The 10,056-nt window shown below is 35.9% G+C and overlaps 1 long non-coding RNA gene across 1 annotated transcript; it reads right to left on the bottom strand.

Annotated features, from left to right (window-relative positions):
• Window positions 1–3,308: 3,308 nt before the first annotated feature.
• On the bottom strand, window positions 3,309–6,963 carry LOC148721083 (uncharacterized). Its single transcript, XR_015993328.1, has 2 exons — window positions 4,516–6,963; window positions 3,309–4,431 (listed from the first exon to the last, which is right to left on the bottom strand). It is a non-coding gene; the product is annotated as an uncharacterized LOC148721083 (long non-coding RNA).
• Window positions 6,964–10,056: the final 3,093 nt, after the last annotated feature.

Consider the following 10,056-nt stretch of genomic DNA (forward strand, 5'->3'; position numbering starts at 1 on the left):
GATTGGTCAATTCAGCGTCCTCCATTTGCCCATCGGTGTACGCTTCTAACGTGAGCAAATGCAGACTATTTTTCCGCGCGCGCTTGTTTTTTCTGGTCACGTAAGATTCCGTAAGATTTGTTAAATAAAAGGGAACTCTTTAGCTACAATGTATCAATGTTATGTTATAAAACAAATGGTAAATACCACAGCGTACACTATTGAGTTATGGATGCACTTGGGAGGTTTGCTAAGCACTCAAGAAGCTAGAGTCGCTCTCGGCTATCGCCTCGAGCGACTCTTACGCTTCTTTCGTGCTTAGCAACCTCCCGCGTGCATCCATAACTCAATAGTGTACGCTGTGGTGTTTACCATTTGTTAATTTTATCATGAGATAAAATACAAATATTTTTATATATGAGGCGAGTGAAATAATAAGGCAAGATGGTATAACTACGGAGCCACACAAAATCAGTATACGGTAATCTAATGTGTACCATAAAGCAATGACGCTAGATACAATCTAAAAGAAAGCTACAATGATATGTGTGCGCTTCAAAGTTACAATTTGTCTGTGTCTTAACCCCAAAGGCAGGGCGAGAAGCCTGTCCACGCTTATGGCCGTTATCGTCATCAAAGACAATCCACGTTATGCATAGGCTGTGATGGGTGAGGCTGCTTCAAATGCGTATCGACAAAGACTACGATGTGCCTGAACCAAGGACATCCAATAAGTAGCATAGAGAGGCTGGCTGACAAGACCAACCAGCACATCAGTTGTTGCCAGGCAACGATATAAGAGTTTGGACGGCGGATGCAGGGAAGGATAAGAAGATTCCCAAAAAATGCTGTGATGGTAAGAAGAATGTAGATTGTAAAGAAAGAAATTTGAAATTCTTGTTAAAACACACCAACCAGAGAGGGGGAGCAATGTAGTTTTTGTAATGTTTTCGCGTGTGTTCCACCTCCAGTGAAATTTGTTGTCGACATTATTCTGTATCTGTTTCCTTTTTCTTAGGGCGAGGTTATCTGTGATTGCAACGAGAAATATTTTTTCTTAACAGCAACACAACGACGATCACTGAAATCCTACTTCCTAAAGAAAGTCCACCGTAGACCAAAATTCCTCACCAGTGTTTAATTCTTTGTGTGTCAAAAATGCCTGGAACCTGCGAGGTACCTCAGTTAAGAAATAACACTGAAAGGCAAATTTGGAGACATTTGTCACTGAACCTCCACCGAGAGAATGCTAATTAAGTGTTCCTGTCATATAATTATTTGTGGGGTTGAAACCTGCATCATTACCTGCAGCCTCACCAAGCGTAATAAATAATTTAAACTAGTGATTTTAATCGATCTTTGAAAAAATTGAATTTTGGTCCCAGCTGCGAACTTTTTGTAAAATGTTTGAATTTTATCCATGTAGTTAATTGCGCTTTGCAGTTTTTCTCTCTTCTTTACGTATCTGACAAGTACTTGAACCGAAATTCTAAACAAAAGCAAAATATTACGCAAGCAAACCATTTTGTACATTTTTTTTTTACCTTTGTCTGTTGGTTATCCTCATTTAGCCAGCGAATTCATAGTGACCATCCCTGATAATGAAGAACCGAAGGTAGTTTACTGGACCCTAGATCCAATTTGTTTTCTTCCAATGTCTTGTTCACAAGAAGACCAAGAAAATACTTTCGTGCTAGGTAAACTTTCATGTAAAAGGAAATTTACTGACAATTTATTGATCGAGATGGAAAATAAAGGGATGGGTTGTCAAACCTATCACTGACTCGATGAACAATTTATTTCATTGTAGATTTTTATTATTTTTATCATCGTTTATAAAGTCTTAGTTTCACTAAGCTCCGCCTTTAGCTATTGTTAGCCATCTTTCAAGCTCGACCGTAAATTATAGCGTGCTTCATATCGTGTACTGACGAACGAATTAGTTGTCAAAACTTTGTCAAAGTTTAGGAGACATCAGTTGTCTATTGTGTCTAAAAAGTTACTCTTTTTCGGAACTTGTGAAGTGTCTCAAATGGTATGAAATGGTGATAAAAGGCACGCCAAATATAGAGACATCTATCGTATCATTTTTGAAAGTGCGGCAAACAATCTCTCTTTCTTTGATAGGGTGCTTTTCAAATGTCCTTATCATGATCTGCATGAAGTTCAAACTTGAATCATTATCAACCTTCGGTAAACTGGAAATAATAAAAAATAAAAGCTGACGATTTTACTTAGTCTAAGAGAACACTGGATTCGTGACAATCTCCGAAAGCCGGCATCAAACCGTTGAAATTGAAATTTTATCACAGATGCCAGCTTATTTTAAAATATTTCATTTGACTTTCTAATGAACACAGTTTTGTAGCTTTTGTCTCGCCGCTCAGACAGATCAGTTATTTCCAAACAATGATACAAAAGTTTGAACCGCTGATGGAAGGAAGATCCCTTGTGTACGGCAACAAGAATAAGGGAATTTCCAAGGAATGCTGTTGTTGAAGCCCACTCACTAAAGAGAGGGAGCATAGGAGTTCTTGTATTGTTTTCGTCTACGTTCCACCTCTAGTGAGATTTGTTGTCGACATTATCCGTTTCCTTTTTCTTCGCGTGTATCTGTGACTGCAACGAGAAATATTTGTCTAAACTGCTCACACCAAGCCACGATCGCTGAAACCCCACTTCTTTAAAATTAGTCACGTAAAGACCACCTAACCAACGTTTATTCATTTAAAAATGCCTTGGGAAATTTTCTGTTGTTTCAAAAACTGATTTTTTTCTGAAACTTATTTGGTGCCTCACGTATGAAATAGCAAGAAAATGAAATTGTATAGACATCTACTTCAGTTTTTACCGAGCACTGAACAAAGAGTCTCTCTTTACCAGCATCATTTCATAGACTTTCTCATCATCTTTTACTCGTTTGAAAACATCACAGAGAAAATTGTCTGTTGTGTCAGAAAGCCTATTTTTGTCGCTTTAACTTGTCACGTACACCTCGTATGAAATTGGAATAAGAGGCAAACATATAAAAACACCTGTAACATTAATATTGTTTTCTCTGTGCGACAAACTATCCCTCTTTACTCAGCTACGGGCAGGCACTCATTATTAACGCTTCAGTACGAGTTGCTTGACTCGTGAATAAGTTTGAGGCCTTGAGCAACACGTGGGCGGAGGAGCGACGTGCCGCTATACTAATAACGAGGACCTGCTCGTAAGCTGACCTAGTTTATTGACAGGGTGTGAATCAAATGTCTATATCATTTGTGTAAAGTTCAGGCCTGACTTATCATTAGCCTCAGTAAGCTAAAAATAAAGAAACTAAAACAACCGGTTATAGTCAATTTAATTTCATACGCATTCTTAAAGTTTGTTAACATACACAAGCAACGGAACCATCTTTACATATTGATAAGCATTACGAAAAATTTTCTGATAACATGACAAATTCGAGACTAAACGTCGACCAATGCAACTCGTTTCGCAATATGGCGTCAACAACAAGCCTCTTTCTTTAAGTTAATAAAAAAACGTTCACTTTAAAAACTCTTCTAGCTACTCATTGAAGTTTTATCCAGTACTTTTATATTGCTAAAAGAAGATTAAACATGAAATTAAAATGCATGCATATCTTTCTTTAATTATGCCTTGCCGTATTCAAGATCATTGGTAGTTAGCTAACACGAAAAATACTCTTGAAAAGAAATGCTTGGTGTTTCTATTGCCTTTCTTTCAGTTTTTTCCGTAAAAAGGCTATTTAGTGCACACAAGAAGCAATTTTTTTTAATGAATACTCCATTAAAAGTGAGAGCCTCACAGTGCTTTGCGTTACAGAAATCAATAGTATTGTTCAATGATTGACATTAATAAATATATAAAACATAAATTAACGGGGAAAATATTCACAACACAAAAAACATAAATTAACAGATAAAATGTCCACAACAGACTATGTACAAACTTCGAACAACAATTATATTTAAGCTTTTTATTTCTTTCTATCCAATAACATATTTGACGGGCGTTTTCATAAAATAATTGTGTAATCACTTTCAGCTTTAGAAATACAATATATAAGTCGAGAATGACCTAACTCCATGGACAGCAAAGGGCCTGTCTGACTGTCTGCTTCACTGCTTGTCTTACTTGACTTATCTTCCAGCAGTAAAGGAACGGGTTTACCGTCGAGTTAAAGTAAACTAAGCCAACTGCTGCACACCTCAATATTACCAAGCCACGATCGCTGAAACCCCACTTCTTTAAAATTAGTCACGTAAAGACCACCTAACCAACGTTTATTCATTTAAAAATGCCTTGGGAAATTTTCTGTTGTTTCAAAAACTGATTTTTTTCTGAAACTTATTTGGTGCCTCACGTATGAAATAGCAAGAAAATGAAATTAGTTGTTGACATTATTCTGTAATCGTTTCCTTTTTCTTGAACTGCGGTTATCTGTGATTGTAACGAGAAATATTTAATCTAAACAGCTACACAACGACGACGTACATCCTACATAATAATCATATAAAGACCTACTCATAACTGTTCACTCGTTTTAAAATCGTCAGAGAAATTGTCGCTTTAACTTCACAGGTACACCCCGTATGAAATAGGAATAATAGGCAAATATATAAAAACACCTGTAACATTATCTTTGTTTTCTTTGTGGGACAAAAAATCCCACTTAACTTAACCTACATGCAGGCATTCATTATTAACGCTTCAATACGAGTTACTTGACCCGTGAATAAGTTTGAGGCCTTGAGCAACACGACTCGTGGGCGAAGGAACGACGTGCCATAGTGCTAATAACCGAGGAGCTGCTCGCAAGCTGGCTTGGTTTTATTGATAGAGTGTCAATCAAATGTCCATATCATTTGTGTACAGTTGGGGCTTGAATCATTATTAGCCTCAGCAATCGAATAAAAAGAAGATTCAAGCTAAGGATGTTCAACCCATGTTAACCAGTCCAGAAAATTCGAATGCATACATCGATTACGAAGTTGATGTATGGCCACACATGCAAACTTATTTAAAATATTTTAATTCAACCGTGTCATTAGTAACATTTTGTGGCTCTTTTACCTCCCTTTCGTATCCAAAAAAAACTAGAGCAAAGAATAAGAAGAGCAAAAAAATTACGAGAACAAACAACTTTCTGTCGTTTCTTTCACAGATCTGTTGTTGCCACATAACGATACACGAGTTTCGTTGGCGGATGAAGGGAAGATTTTAAGTGAAGGGCAAAAAGGATAAGAAAATTGCTAATAAATGCTGTGATGGAAAGGAAAATTTGGACTGCTGAGAAAGAAATGAATTGCCTTTGTCGTCCATCAATCGAAATAGGGTTGCATAGAAATGAGGCTATGTTTACGCCGTGCTGAACGAGTTTTCGACCTGCTGAAAAATTCGACCAGACATTCTTTTCACTGGGAATTGTGCGAAAGCTTTCTCCTGTTAAGATGGAACTGATAACCGGATGAAGTTTGTGACACCCGTCAGTGGTTTTATTATCTCCTCATGCGCACACCGTTTCTTTAACCAAGTGCAAAATGGTGTCTAGAACTGAAGAGAAAAGCCAATTCAGATAGTAGCACGGATAACGAATATTTCACTTGGACGGATGAGGAGACACCAATACTGCTTAATGTTGCTTTATCGTATAAAATTGAGAAAACTTGCGACTGTTGAGAAAGGAATTGATCCTTGTTGAAGCGTTTCAACCGAAGAAGGGGAGTATAGCAGTTCTTCAAATGTTTTCGTTTGTGTTACACCTCCACTGAAATTTTTTGTTGGTATTTCGTCTGAAGAGTACACACCCAGCCTCGATCAATGAATCATTGCTTCTGTAATTATGTTCACTTTAAGACTTCCTCACCAGCGTTTACTCATCGATGATGCGTCAGAATAGTTGTCTTTTGTGTCCAAAAAATGAGTCTTTTTAATAAATTTTTTTTTTTAATTTTTTTAGGGCAATTTTCAAGCTGAGTGCCTTTTGTTTTATACATGATATTATATTTTTATTGAATTTTCTTATACAAGTTTTATCAATTATATTCTTTGTAAATAATCTTGAATTAGTCATTAAACGAAGTGTGTATCCATGAGTTTTTCTTGGATTTTTACTAAACATTTTGACGTATTTTTCATCGATTTTAATGCATTTTGTCATCTTTTTTGTAAATACTTTTAGTGATTATAGTGTATAAAGGTATTATAAGATTTTTTTTCTGGAACCTATGAAGTGCCTCAGGTATGAAAAAGCAATAAGAAGAAAATGGAAAGACATCTGTGTTGTCATTTTTTTTTTTAACAAGTCGACAAACAATCCCTCTTTACCTGCATCGAATATCTTTGAAAAGGTGCAAACCAAGTGTCCCTATCACTTGCATGAAGTTAAGACTTGAATCATTTTCAAACAAGAAAAACTGGAAATAAAAGTTCAAGATAGCGATTTTAGTTGGTCTAGGAAAAAATTGGATTCGTGACAATTTCCGAATGCATTATACTTTTCAAATTCAAATTTTCGTCGCAGTAGCGAACTTCTTTTTAAATGTTTGAATTAAATTTGTTATTAAATAGGTTTCCAGCTTCTTTTTCTCTTCCTTTTGCATCCTGATGATAAAAATTAACGGTAAAAAACTACGACGTTTCGAAGTCTGCATGACCTCATTATCAAGTAAAATGTTAAAACTGATGTAAAATTGTAGCTCAGAGATTATATACAAATAAAATGTGATAACTTCATTAGAATAATGAGCGTTCATTGTTATTGGTGTCAGATCGTGCAGTATATGTTTAAATAAATACTTTTGCACGTATTGAGTCAGACTGCGTGTTTAACTTTGGTTTTTGTTCGCGAATGAATAACATTTCGTGGATTAGGCAGTCCATTTTCCCGCGGCATTTCTTGAGAACGGAAAACATTTTCCCCAGGCCAGCGGACGCTACACCGTGGGCCTCCCTCCCTTTTGCATCCTGGACTAAAATTTAAAAAAAAAACCGTAACAAGATGTTTTGCTATCAAACCGCTTTTGCTATTTCATTCTCTACCTTTGCTATTTCATTCTCTGTTTCCTTTTCCTTAGGGTGAGGTTATCTGTGATTGCAACGAGAAATATTTTTTTCTTAACAGCAACACAACGACGATCACTGAAATCCTACTTCCTAAAGAAAGTCCAACGTAAACCAAAATTCCTCACCAGTGTTTAATTCTTTTTGTGTCAAAAAATGCCTGGAACCTGCGAGGTACCTCAGTTAAGAAATAACACGGAAAGGCAAATTTGGAGACATTTGTCACTGAACCTCCACTGAGAGGATGTTAATTAAGTGTTCCTGTCATATATTTATTTGTGGGGTTGAAACTTGTATCATTACCTACAGCCTCACCAAGCGTAATAAATAGTTTAAACAAGTGATTTTAATCGATCTTTGAAAAAATTGAATTTTTAACAATCTCCGAAACGCACCAAACTATTCAAATGCAAATTTTGGTTGCAGCTGCGAACTTTTTGTAAAATGTTTGAATTTTATCCATGTAGTTAATTGCGCTTTGCAGTTTTTCTCTCTTCTTTACGTATCTGACAAGTACTTGAACCGAAATTGTAAACAAAAGCAAAATATTACGCAAGCAAACCATTTTCTACATTTTTTTTACCTTTGTCTGTTGGTTATTCTCATTTAGCCAGCGAATTCATAGTGATCATCCCTGATAATGAAGAACCGAAGGTAGTTTATTGGACACTAGATCTAATTTGTTTTTTTCCAATGTCTTGTTCACAAGAAGACCAAGAAAATACTTTCGTGTTAGGTAAACTTTCATGTAAAAGGAAATTTACTGACAATTTATTGATCGAGATGGAAAATAAAGGGATGGGTTGTCAAACCTATCAATGACTCGATGAACAATTTATTTCCTTGTAGATTTTTATTATTTTTAACATCGTTTATAAAAACCTTTGTTTCACTAAGCTCCGCCTTTAGCTATTGTTAGCCATCTTTCAAGCTCGACCGTAAAATTACCGCGTGCTTCATGTAGTGTACTGACGAACAAATTAGTTGTCAAAACTTTGTCAAAGTTTATGAGACATCAGTTGTCTATTGTGTCTAAAAAGTTACTCTTTTTCGGAACTTGTGAAGTGTCTCAAATGGTATGAAATGGTAATAAAAAGCACGCCAAATATAGAGACATCTGTCGTATCATTTTTGAAAGTGCGGCAGACAATCTCTCTTTGTTTGATAGGGTGCTTTTCAAATGTCCTTATCATGATCTGCATGAAGTTCAAACTTGAATCATTATCAACCTTCGGTAAACTGGAAAATAATAAAAAATAAAAGCCGACGATTTTACTTAGTCTAAGAGAACACTGGATTCGTGACAATCTCCGAAAGCCGGCATCAAAGTGTTGAAATTGAAATTTTATCACAGATGCCAGCTTATTTTAAAATATTTCATTTGACTTTCTAATGAACACAGTTTTGTAGCTTTTGTCTCGCCGCTCAGACAGATCAGTTATTTCCAAACAATGATACAAAAGTTTGAACCGCTGATGGAAGGAAGATCCCTTGTGTACGGCAACAAGAATAAGGGAATTTCCAAGAGATGCTGTTGTTGAAGCCCACTCACTAAAGAGAGGGAGCATAGGAGTTCTTGTATTGTTTTCGTCTACGTTCCACCTCTAGTGAGATTTGTTGTCGACATTATCCGTTTCCTTTTTCTTCTCGTGTATTTGTGATTGCAACGAGAAATATTTGCCTAAACTGCTCACACCAAGCCACGATCGCTGAAACCCCACTTCTTTAAAATTAGTCACATAAATAGCACCTAACCAGCGTTTATTCATTTAAAAATGCCTTGAGAAATTTTCTGCAGTTTCAAAAACTGATTTTTTATCTGAAACCTATTTGGTGCCTCACGTAGGAAATAGTATGAAAATGAAAATGTATAGACACCTGCTTCAGTTTTTACCGAGCACTGAACAAATAGTCTCTCTTTACCAGGATCATTTCATAGACTTTCTCATCATCTTTTACTCGTTTGAAAACATCAGAGAGAAAATTGTCTGTTGTGTCAAAAAGCCTATTTTTGTCGCTTTAACTTGTCACGTACACCTCGCATGAAATTGGAATAAGAGGCAAACATATAAAAACACCTGTAACATTAATATTGTTTTCTCTGTGCGACAAACTATCCCTGTTTACTCAGCCTACGGGCAGGCACTCATTATTAACGCTTCAGTACGAGTTACTTGGCTCGTGAATAAGTGTGAGGCCTTGAGCAACACGTGGGCGGAGGAGCGACCTGCCGCTATACTAATAACGAGGACCTGCTCGTAAGCTGACCTAGTTTATTGACAGGGTGTCAATCAAATGTCCATATCATTTGTGTAAAGTTGAGGCCTGAGTTGTCATTAGCCTCAGTAAGCTAAAAATAAAGAAACTAAAACAACCGGTTATAGTCAATTTCATTTCAAACGCATTCTTAAAGTTTGTTAACATACACAAGCAAGGGAACCACTTTACATATTCATAAGCATTACGGAAAATTTTCTGATAACAAGACAAATTCGAGACTAAACGTCGACCAATGCAACTCGTTTCGCAATATGGCGTCAATAACAAGCCTCTTTCTTTAAGTTAATAAAAAAACGTTGACTTTAAAAAACTCTTTTAACTACTCTTTGAAGTTTTATCCAGTACTTTTATATTACTAAAAGAAGATTAAACATGAAATTAAAATGCATGCATATCTTTCTTTAATTATGCCTTGCCGTATTCAAGATCATTGGTGGTTAGCTAACACGAAAAATACTCTTGAAAAGAGATTGTTGGTGTTTCTATTGCCTTTCTTTCAGTTTTTCCCGTAAGATAGCTATTTAGTGCACACAACAAGCAATTTTTTTTAATGAATACTCGATTAAAAGTGAGCCTCACAGGGCTTTGCGTTACAGAAATCAATAGTATTGTTCAATGATTGACATTAATCAATATATAAAACATAAATTAACGGGGAAAATATTCACAACACAAAAAACATAAATTACCGGATAAAATGTCCACAATAGACTATGTACAAAC

Source organism: Stylophora pistillata, chromosome 11, assembly GCF_964205215.1.
Source record: "Stylophora pistillata chromosome 11, jaStyPist1.2, whole genome shotgun sequence".
Lineage (NCBI taxonomy): Eukaryota > Metazoa > Cnidaria > Anthozoa > Scleractinia > Pocilloporidae > Stylophora > Stylophora pistillata.